At 25.8% G+C, this 12,021-nt stretch overlaps 1 long non-coding RNA gene across 1 annotated transcript; it reads right to left on the reverse strand.

Moving 5' to 3' along the window:
- Positions 1-5,289: 5,289 nt before the first annotated feature.
- LOC112797175 (uncharacterized) lies at positions 5,290-7,623 on the reverse strand. Its single transcript, XR_003199664.2, has 2 exons — positions 7,257-7,623; positions 5,290-5,900 (listed from the first exon to the last, which is right to left on the reverse strand). It is a non-coding gene; the product is annotated as an uncharacterized lncRNA (long non-coding RNA).
- Between the last annotated feature and the right edge of the window lie 4,398 nt (positions 7,624-12,021).

A 12,021-nucleotide genomic window follows, 5' to 3' on the forward strand; every position in this document is an offset into this window, starting at 1 on the left:
AATTTTTTAAATTCTATTAGGAGCACTTGCCCCTACTGAGTAGTAAATAAATGTGTCCTTGGTTTAAAGGAATACGTTAGAGAAATAATTATTTGTGTAATTTTTTATTAGCTAAAATTTTTAAAAGAAGTGATATTATAAAAGAATCCAAAAAATTTGCATATTGTTGACTATGGTTGAAATTTATTCAATGTCTTTAATGTTTAAGGATGTGGTTAGCAAGAAGTACATTTTTAAAGACAAGAATCAAGATTCATCAGGAAATTTATTTTTCTACAAATCATCTTTTTGAAGAGTTCAGATATTTACTGCACTTTCTCTAGAAAATAGAAACTAATCTTTACTTTAATTATTTACGTATGTTAATTATTGTGATGCTATTGTTGACTTGTTATGGTCTCTTCTCTAATTTCTTTTAACAAATTGATGAAAAAATCTTATCTTAAAATTGGATTGACCAATAACGATAACATGGCAACGTGCCATTTCCAAATAATGATGAAATAGCATTAAATGAATAGCATAAAAATAACAAATCATTAAGAGATGATGTACAAGACTATAAGAGGTAGCAAACATGGCTGAGAAAATGACTAGTATAAAACAAGCTAAGGTAAGATATGCTTTCCTTTAAATACAAATAAATTTTTACATTGCAACATCATATCGTAATTAGGGGTGGCAATGGGTAGGGTAGGGTAGCGTTTGAACTCAACCCTACTCTACCCGCGGGTTGAGAAATACCCAATTCTAACCCTACCCGCGCTCAACCCGCGGGTATCCGACCCTACCCGCGGGTTGACAAAAAAAAACATTATAATGACACAAATATCTCATAAATAACACAAGTATCCTTGGTTTAGTCGTTAGGAATCTTTTGCACATGTTTAAGGTCCTTGGTTCAACTCCCATATGTAACATTTTTAAACATATATAACACATATTATGGGGGGGTGCGGGTAGGGCGGGTAGGGTTGAGACTCAACCCGCACCCTACCCGCAGCGGATCAGGTTGGCAACCCTACCCGACCGGGTTGGGTCGGGTTGGGTACCCGCGGATAGGGTCTATGCTGCCAGGCCTAATCGTAATTCAAGTCTTGATAATAGGAAATATATATATATATACTTTTTTAACTAATAATAACGAGACGCAACACGAGTTTCTTTGCACATAACAATTAGGTTATGTTTGCAGAGACAGGACACTGAAACAGAAATACTAAAATACAAAATTATGTTTGGCAGAAAAGACATGAACAGAGACAATGTGTCTAGAGATGCTAAATTAGTGTATTTTGTGTCCATCCTGACAGGAAGGACACGGAGACACTAACAAGGGACACAACTTATTTTTTATTTTTTTTTCATTATTTTTGTTAATTTTTCATAATTATATTTTTTATTGTTATATTTTTCATCTCAAATTTTTTGAATGAAAAAAATAAAAATAAATTGAATTTTCATAATTTGTTCTAGTTTATCACCAAACAAAATACAAGAACACAAAATTTTATATCTCTATTCATCAGTGTCTTGTCTTCTCCTGTTCTTAAAAACAAACACAACCTTACTATACAATACAATTAAGTGGATGTAATACAGTTAAGTGGATGTAATTCAACCTTAAAAATTTTTAGAGGACTATATCAAGATTTACAACGACACGTGAAATTTGAATACGTCACACAATAGTCGTGTTTATATAATAAACGCGTTGTAAATATAATACTTATTCAATATATTTGTCTTTTTATATTAAATTATATCTTTCTAAAAAATAAAAATTATTTTTTAATTTATTTGAATACATTTAAATATAATTATGTATTAATATATTTAAGATTTTTTTATTAATATATTTAAAAGGAATTTAGAAGTAATATATTGATACTAATTAAAAGTTATTTAAAATATTTTTGGCTTAATTATTCTGAAAATCTCTATAATTTTATTAAATTTTCAATTGAATCTCTATACTTTTTGTTTCTTTTCAAGTATGTATACCATTTAAATTTTTTCAATTAAGTTTTTGTTGACGTCAAACGTACAAAAAATGTTAGTAAAATATGAATTTACTTATTTACCCATATTCTATATACTTATAATATGGTTCATATGAAATGAGGATTTCTCCCTTTTTTATTTCTCTTTTTTTACAGTATCTGAAATATATATATGTAAATATCAATAAAACATAAAATTGCCAGAATAAACAAAAACAGAGGTAAAAAATAGAGTGAAACTGAATATTTTACTATTGTTTTTTATCTTATGCTCAAAGATTGGGTTTGAATGATGCTAAAAAATTGAAGAATTTTTTCAATGGATTGAAAAATTATATCCATAGAAAAATTATCTTTGATAATCTTAAAACTCTTTAAGATGCATTTTTATTTAGCAAAATTTTATGAAGAACGATGGAAAAATCTATTCTCAGGAGTTTTAAAGCCAGAATTATCGTACCATCAACAGATTCATATTTAAAAAAATCTTCAACAAAATTGCAGTCAATAATTTCTTATCCAAAATCAACAATTCAATTATACAAATTCTAAATTTCAGGTTTAGCAACAAAATTACGACAAATTCTTCTAATCGTCGCATTCTTCTAATCGTGGATAAGCCACTATTATTCACATCCGAAAGAAGAAACACTAAAAAAGCATTGAAGATTTAATACGTAAGGAGATATTTTAGACTTTCTGAGGCCGGATAAATGACTAGGGTAATTTTAAAATTTAGAAAATATTCAAGTGTCCTCAATTAAGTCTAGTATCTTTAACTTTAGAATATTTAATTTTTTTAATAGAATATTATATTATTTTAAATATTTTTAAATGGCAGAGACTTAATTGAAAAAAATAAATGGTATATAAATCCAATAAAAAATATATAAGAATTCAATTAAAAATTTTATAAAATTATATAATTAAAAAATTCAAAAAATTTAAAATATTAATTTATAATTAAATATCAATAAAATAATAAAATATTATTATATTCTGTTTAAAAATTCTTTATATTTTTATATGTTTGTGGTGTGTAATAAAAATTTGAAGCTTGTGTAGGTATATGTATCATGTATTGATATTCATATCTATGATACTACATGCACATAGTTAAAGAAGAAAGGTATAAAGTACAGATATTTTATTAAGTTGTGATGTCTGTATATTGGATACATTTTAGATACGACACTTATTAATATTTGTTCGATACGTATGTCTGTTGTGTCCAATTGTATTTTAATAAAAAAAAATTTAGACACATTTAGACACATCTAAATATTATCACGTATCAGTGTGTCTAATATTATTCTTAATATGTATTCCTGAAATAAATTCAGATATAATATATATTTTTATTTATTAATAAAAAACTATTTTATATAATTAAAATAATATATTAAAATAATTTAAAAAATTAAATTATGTTCTAATATTAATAAAATATCAATATACATGTTCCTGTATTTTATAAAATTTTAAAAGTCGTATATCGATGTGTTCGTATTGTATCATATTCTGTGTCTAAGAAAGAAAGTTACCAAAAATAAAAAATATGATTGAAAAAAAAAAAAACACACGGATTTATTTGGTCCCCCCCTTTCCCCCTTCAAAAATTCTTCAAATTGGTTTTGTTCATTTGATTGGGTCTTTATGTTTAGGCCGCCATTGAACTTCAAGATACTTCATATTCATACATAAGCCCACTCAAACCTTTAGGATGGCTTTATTCTGGCCCTGTACTGGTGTACTATATCAAAGGGGACAAGTTGGCCAGCTGCAACACTATTCCAAAGAGAGAACTGGCAAACCAAAGCTCATCAAAATAATAATAATAATAATAATAATAATAATAATAATAATAATAATAATAATAATAAACGGAAAGAAAAAAATAAAATAGGAAAACGAAAATACCCTGAAAAAAAGTTACAAATTAACCGTATGGACGTCGTCGTCTATATTCGAAATTTGGTTGAAACTGAATAATAGATAAAATTCGTAATTTTTAAGTGTTATATATGTGAACGTAATATAGATAAATTTATAATACATATAGAATAGAATATAAATTATATCTTTATATTTTTAATATACTGTCTTTTTTAATATTTATTTTAAATAATTTTTATTTTTATTTTTATTTTTATTTTTATTTTTATTCTTTAATAATATTAATTTTTTATGATATATAAATTATCAATTATTTTTTAATCACATCTAACTAAATTATTTTTAATCACACTATTTTTATTTTAAGTAAATTTATTTTTTTAATTTTATACTTAAAATTTTTTTGTTCATTATGAAATTATTGTAGAATGACTAATAGATAAATTTAAAAAAAATAATAATATAATATATATACAACAAAATATAAATTATACATTTTTCTTTTTAATGTAACGAATTTTTTAATATTTAATTTAATTTTTAATTTTAAAATAATTTTTAATTTTATTTTTCAATAATATTATTTTTTTATAGTACATAATTATTCAATTATTTTTTAATCATATTTAAGTGAATTATTTTTAGTCACATTACTTTCATTCTAAGTAAATTTATTTTTATTTTTAATTTTATTTTTTAAAAATTTTTACTCATCATGAAATACTTGTAATTGACTAATAAATAAACTTTTGAGAAAGAAAAAAAAAGAACATGATACATATATAATAAAATATAGATTATAATTTTTAAATGTATCGAACTTTTTTAATGTTTAATTTAATTCAACTTTATTTTAAATTTTAAAATAAATTTTAATTTTATCTTTGAATAATATCAATTTTTTATAATAAATAATTATTTAATTATTTGAAAACCCATGACAGAGATGAAACGAAAATAAGAAACATTTTTTTAAATGGATTATGGGTGCTTAAGACCCGACCCGAATCAAAGGCATATTTTGGTAAGTACAAATTTGTTATTTTTACTCGATATTATTTTTGGGTTAGCCTAGGTTATACTTCAGGTTACCTGACCCATTTTAGAAGTTATTTTTTATAATAAAAATATATATTTTAAAATAAAATTAATAATATCATATTATACTTTTATACTTTAATTAATATTTTTATATTATACGGTATTATTTTTATTTTAAAATAATTTATTTTAGTATAAATATGATATAACATTTGTCAAATTTAATTTTTAAAAGTAAAAATTTATTATTTTAGTATATAAAATTTAAAAATTTGATAGACTCGGTGTGTAATACTAACACCCTAAATTAAATCCTGATCTCGAAGACTTTTGGATAAGGTATCACTCATTTGGGAAGCAAACAAGAAAGAGAATGAATATGCAACAACACTTGAGTAAAATACATGACGACTAAAAGAAGGAAATGAACACACATAAGCAGGTTCTAGCAAATAAAAAAATAAATAAAACAACAAAGTTCCCCTGAGTAATGTTACTAGCAGAAAAAGAAATGCTTAACGAGAAATAACTAGGAAGAAAACCCAACACGTCCTAACCAAGTTCTTCGAAGAAGCTCTCATCCTTGTATCATATTCTATCCTTCATCTGAACCCTTCAGTTTTTCATGAATTGGCTACTAACAATCCTCTTCTAACACTTTTGCGCCGATGAAGATCCTATTCTCCTATATGGGATGAACTAGAATCTGATGTGGCGCTGAGATGGGAAAATATGGCACGTACTTCACTTTCATCTGAATTAAGGTTGACAACCTCGAGTGACGGTGCTGGAGTAGTTATGACCGGCAATTGGGGGATTTCTTCTACATAACTTCGATCTAAGTAGATAGTCTGGACCACAGTAGTAGTGGTTGTAACTATCCACGCCTGGTTTGAGGGATCGTACTCAGAAGTCACCGTCGGGAGGCTTTGCGTTGTCTCCATCCGATGTGCCATGTTACTGTGGAGATAGTATGAAAAAGAAAAAGGAGTGAGAACTAAAAAGATCTCAATAGGAGTGCTAAGTGACACCTTCATATCTACCATCATACTTTTTTTGGTACTTTTCTTTTCTTTTTCAAGATCATCTCGATCGATCACCTGTCCTGATCATATCAATATCTTGTCTTTGGCATCACCTTCCTTGCCGAAAGATCATTCACTTAGTTCGATTTACAATCAAAATTATTTAGACATACACAAGAAGAGAATGCAAAATGAAATATATGTGCATATAATAATGATAAAGAGGGCATGTAAAATAATGATATCATTTTAATAATAATGATGCATAGGATAGACATGTACCATAGTTATGAGAACCGAATCGGTAATCAATTCGGTTATATTCACTAGTTCAATCGATAGGTTACTGATTTACCCGGTTAATCCGGTCATAATTAAAAAATATATAAAAATATATAAATAAAATTAAAATAATGTTTTAAAACTTCAAATACAAGTCTTTACAAATATTAATTAACATAATAAACTAATCTCTAGTACAAAATACTGTCTCAATTTAAATAAACAAAAGCAATCAAAAGATAACACATTTTTAAAATACAAGTCTTTGCTGATGATGCTTGTTCTTGAGATAGTGGTGTTTCTGATGAAGACATTTTTAAAATTCTAGCAAAAGAAACTGATTTTTTAATCAACGCTGCACCAACCACCAAAGTTCACTAATGATAATCAACAACAAATTCAACTATTCAACTCTGTTATCCAGCAACAAAATTCAATCTAACGATGTTATCGAGCAACAAAAAAACTTGCTCAAGTTTAGCTATAATTATAAAAAAAATCAAATACAGCATCAACAACCACCAGATTCAACAGCAATTCTAATTAAATTTCCTCAAGTTCAACAACAATTATAATTTATTCAAGTATTTATCTCTGTTATCCAGCAACACAATTCAATCAAATGATGTTATTCAGCAACAAAAAAATTTGGTCAGGTTCATCAACCATTGTAAAAAATCAAATACAACAGCAATAACCACCAGATTCAACAGCAATTCTAATTAAAATTTGCTCCAGTGCAACAACAATTTCTAATTTATTCAAGTAATCAACTCTGTTATCCAGCAACAAAATTTAATCCAATGGTTATCCAGCAACAAAATTCAATCTAATGGTTATCCAGCAACAAAAAATTTGCTCCGGCAACAAACAAATACAACAGCAACAACCACCAGATTCAACAACAATTCTAATTAAAATTTGCTCAGATTCAACAACAATTCTAATTTATTCAAAATTGACACTGAGCTAGTGAAAGAACAGGGTCGAAAATTCGAAGGGAGCTCACCCAGTTGACTGGTTCCGAGACTGCGATGAAACAAGAAGACAACGACCACCACCACCCGCCGATGGAGAAGATGCTGCTTGACTGATTCCGTTTGCTTCTACCGCCGACGAACGCAGGGCACGAGACCGCGACGACGAACTTATGAGTGCGAGACCGAGAGAGTGACGAGGTGACGCTGTGAGAGACTGAAAGTGACAACTGACGAGGTGAGGGGAGAGACGAGAGAATGACGCGGCGAAGGTGAGGCCCTGTGTCGAGAGAGAAGAGAGATGAAGCTAGGGTTGAGGGGTTTCCATTCAGATTACTAGATTAGGTTTGATTAAGGGGGGAGGGGGGGCACTTGAACGACACCGTTTTTCAGGCAAAAACTAAAATTTAAAAAAAAAAAACAAAAACACAACCCGAACCGGATTGCATTAACCGGAAGGGTCAAACTAATTTCTACCGGGTTTCATGTTTATCCGGTTTGATAATTGTCTCGACCCAACCAAATAACCGAATGACTGAATTTTCGATGAAACCAGCCAAATTTGATAACTATGACATGTATTGTCAAATTAAAAAGATAATAATAATAATATAAATGACATAAATAAAAAGATAGTGTAATATCATTATTTTTAAAAAATATAATGATAACAAAGTATATTAAATAATCGAATAGAATTTATAAAGATGCACGTACTCTTGACTTAAATAGCATGTGAAGTAGTGGTAATAATTATAAAAATAGTGTCAATCAAAAAACATAAAAATATATATGTACTCTTAGTAAAGCAAACTTTAAATAATGATGAATTTGTATATAAAAAAAACTTGGATGATGAACATGACGTATGTGTGTAAAAAAAATGGAATAATGCCATAAAAAAATAATCACGATGAAAGGACAAAGACATTATATAATAGTGATAAGATAAACATAAAGCATGCTAAGCATATAAAGTAAAAAAACTCTTGATTGGAACTTACTCGTGGATATGATTTTTAGAAGAATGAGGGAGAAGATTAGCATTTTATTTACTCCTATTTATATAGTTTTGATGGTAGGTATAACTGGAGTATTTTAAATTTAAAAAAGGAAATTAGAGTGGTTATTAGATTCTTCATAAATTTAAAATTCAAAGTTTATCTTCTAACTGATTTTTAAATTTTAAATTAAATTTAAAAAAAATAAAAGAGAGGGACGGCTGTTATACGATGAGCTTTTACTACCAAATTTGAATTTAATTAAACTCCAATCCATCTTCTCCATGAATACCTGTAATAGAAATAGAGTGTAAGAGACAAGATATTTAGATTGCGTTTGATTCTGAAAATAAGATAAGATATTGAGAACAAAATATAAAAGATTTGAAAAAATATAGAAGACAGAGACAAAAACAAATAAAATTTTTATATTTTATTTGGTAATAAACTAAATCAAATTATAAAAATGTAATTTACTCTTATTTTTTCATACAAAAGATTTGAAAAAAAATATAGTGATAAAAAATATAATTATGAAATTTAATGAGTATAATAAAAAAATAAATAAAAAATAAGTCGTATTTTTGTTAATATCTTTATATTCGTTCTATAAAAATATAATATCTTTATCTTTATCTCATCTGTTAAATATAATTTTATATACTATATTTTTATCTTAATATCTTGTATCTATAAACAATTACATAGTTACTTCGATAGATATCCGTTATTATTTTTATATAAAAAATACTTTGTTGGCAGTTAATTACAAGTTTATAACAATTAATTAATATTAAATAAAATAAATATTGACTATTTTTAGTTAATTTATTTTAATTATCAAATATTTTTTGTTTAAATAAATGATCAGCTCATTATAAGGTTATTATTTAAAAAAAACATATAAAAAAAAGCAAAACCCCATCTCTATTCTTATGCTACGTCATTTCTCTTTGAGAAATTATTAATTGCTTATTATAGAACATGAGATTGTTAATTTAAAAATATTTGAAAAATGATAAAAAAAATAGTTTAAAACTTAAACTTATTTTATTTTATATTTTTTAATTATTTTTAATTTTATTTATATTTTTTAATTACTGTGAAAACAATTGAATAATATTACACATAAAATTATAAATCATAAATTAAATAATGGAACTTTAAATTATTGTCTTGTTGATATTAGTGTCGTTGGTTATAGGACTAATCAAGGTGGAATTAGCTAGGTATAAGGCAACATGGATTTTAATCAAGTTGATATTAAAGGACTAACCTTATTAGTGAAAGCAATAGAATACTAATTAATGTTAGTTTAAATATAAACTAAATAAAAAATATTAATAATCAAATATGTTTTATAGTCGTAAATTTTCATCATTGACTCGTTGTACATGTTACGTTGGCATGGATGATTTGCAAGATTAGTAAAAGAATGAACCAGCATATAATTCAAAGCTCTACATGTGGATCCAATTAAGTTTATTATCAAATCCAAATCTGGTCACGACGTGGTGAAGCCACCAGCATAACATTTACTGTTTTCTTTAATTAATTAATTAATTAATTAATTAATAATTATTTGTTTCCACATGCGACATATGGGAATCTATGATATATTGAGCTTCTGTTCAAAGAAATGAAATTCTTTCTTAACTTAAATAGAAACAATACGACAAAGGATTCATCTAGAAAGAGATGGATTTACACATTAGAGCAAACCGAGACTCCACTATGACAGATCCATCTTATATATATAAAAGATGGAATTCCAAAATCTCTAATTAATTAGCTATTACATATTTGTAAATATTTATATATGATATTTTATACAATTATTCAATAAAATTAGCCGTACTAAAATAATCAAATATCTTATAATAAAATATTTAAATTTATTATATCAAAATAATCAAATTTATTTATAACAATATAATCAAAAAAATTTTATAAATATCAAATATCAACTATATATTTCTATATTTATTAAATAAGTTATAGAACCAAATTTAGTTGGCTTTCGCAGATCATCCAATAATAGACGATATTAAAGTATTTAATTTTAATGTACGAAAAAAAATTTTAAATAGCAAAAAAAGAATATAACAACTAAAAAAAGGGGTCTTGGGTAAACTATGAAAATAATATCCAAAAATTTATATTTTTTATAAAAATTATGAAAGATACGAATAATAAATAAGTTTTCGAATAATTTCAAAATAATTACAAAAATAACCAAAATTATCATTGTTTAACAAGTGGAAAATAAATCTTATATTTAGTAAATATCTTGGTCATTTGATCCAAGTTTTTATAAAAATATTTGGATAACTATATAATTTAAAAGGTGCAGATAAAAAATTAAAGCAAAATTTGATTTTATATTTTTATTTTTAAACAAATTTTAGGTCATTTACAAAATAATAAAAGTTATTTTTCTAATATTATTTATAAAAAATTATATCAAAATTAATCTCTAAAATTTTTTTGAGAATATATTTATTATTTGAGTATTTAATTACATTTTAAAATATTTTAAGAACTTGTTTTTATTCATGTTTTTTGAAATTATTTTTTTATCAATTACATCAAAATTTTGGAATATCAATTTGATAGTTTATCGAAAGAGACTTATATCAATGTGAACTTCTTTAAGATTTTCTATAAGAAAAATGTATTTTAAGTTTTTTTTTTTGGCATAATGAGCCAACTTATTTTCAATTATTATTTGATGAATTGTGGAACCTAGTTAATGTAGATGGGTACACTCCTATTCTTATATATCTATCACACAACTTCTTTTCTTTTTCTTTTTCTTTTTTTTTTGTGGCTAACTTTTTTTTCCATATAGTACCAAGTTGTTTTCCCTTTTGCCTTTCTTGGAAGGACAATTCCTTAACCAAAACCGTATTGCTTGCTCAGTGCAATGAGCCAAATGAGCATTCTGAAAAATACCCCATGTTCCATTGTTCCACTTACAATAACTAAAAGTCTATTGTTTTTATTATACTACTTTTCAACATCTGAGAATGTATAACAAATTTTTATTTCTATGTTAATGTTAGTTTCTGCACTCATGTTAATGTTACTCCAACATACTATTTCATTGCATGCTGTAATTGTTTGTTTTCCTATGATGTTACATGATAGGATGAAATCAGATGTATGCTGAGAAAGAACCCGAGTTTAAGGTCCTAAAAGAGACAAGGATTTTCTCAAGGGGAATCTGACATAAGTGGTAGTGTGTGCGTGAATCCTTTTAATTTGTTTAATAAATGAAACACAAAAAACATTACTTTGGGTTTGGTAGGTAAATGTCATGAAAAGCTTCATTCACTAACTGGGAACTTTCCAAATTAGTGAATATATAATGATGCAAAAGTATTAGATTCTCTTATCTTTATTTTATTTATTTAGTTTATTTGATTCTTATGTATCAGCATCTAGATAAAAACGATTAATTTTCATATTTATTATTTAAAATTTTATTTTAATCGTGACTTTAACAAGGCATGGTCATGTACAAAATAAATTTTCCTGGAAAGATTCTAATTCTATGCAAATCAAGGTTTCAGGGTTGTAAAGTTATTATGATGATGATGAAAAGACTCTAGCAGTGTTTTTCTTCCTTTTTTTTCTTTTTGAAATGTAATAACCTATACAAATTTCACATAGCGTAAAGTACTAAATTAGTTCTTACGTTTGAGTGTAATTCTGTTTTGATTTTAAGATTTAAAGTGTCATATTTGAATCAAAAAAAATTATTTAACTTTAATTTAATTCCACCGTGAGGTCA

This window comes from Arachis hypogaea, chromosome 4 (genome assembly GCF_003086295.3).
Source record: "Arachis hypogaea cultivar Tifrunner chromosome 4, arahy.Tifrunner.gnm2.J5K5, whole genome shotgun sequence".
Taxonomy (NCBI): Eukaryota; Viridiplantae; Streptophyta; class Magnoliopsida; order Fabales; family Fabaceae; genus Arachis; species Arachis hypogaea.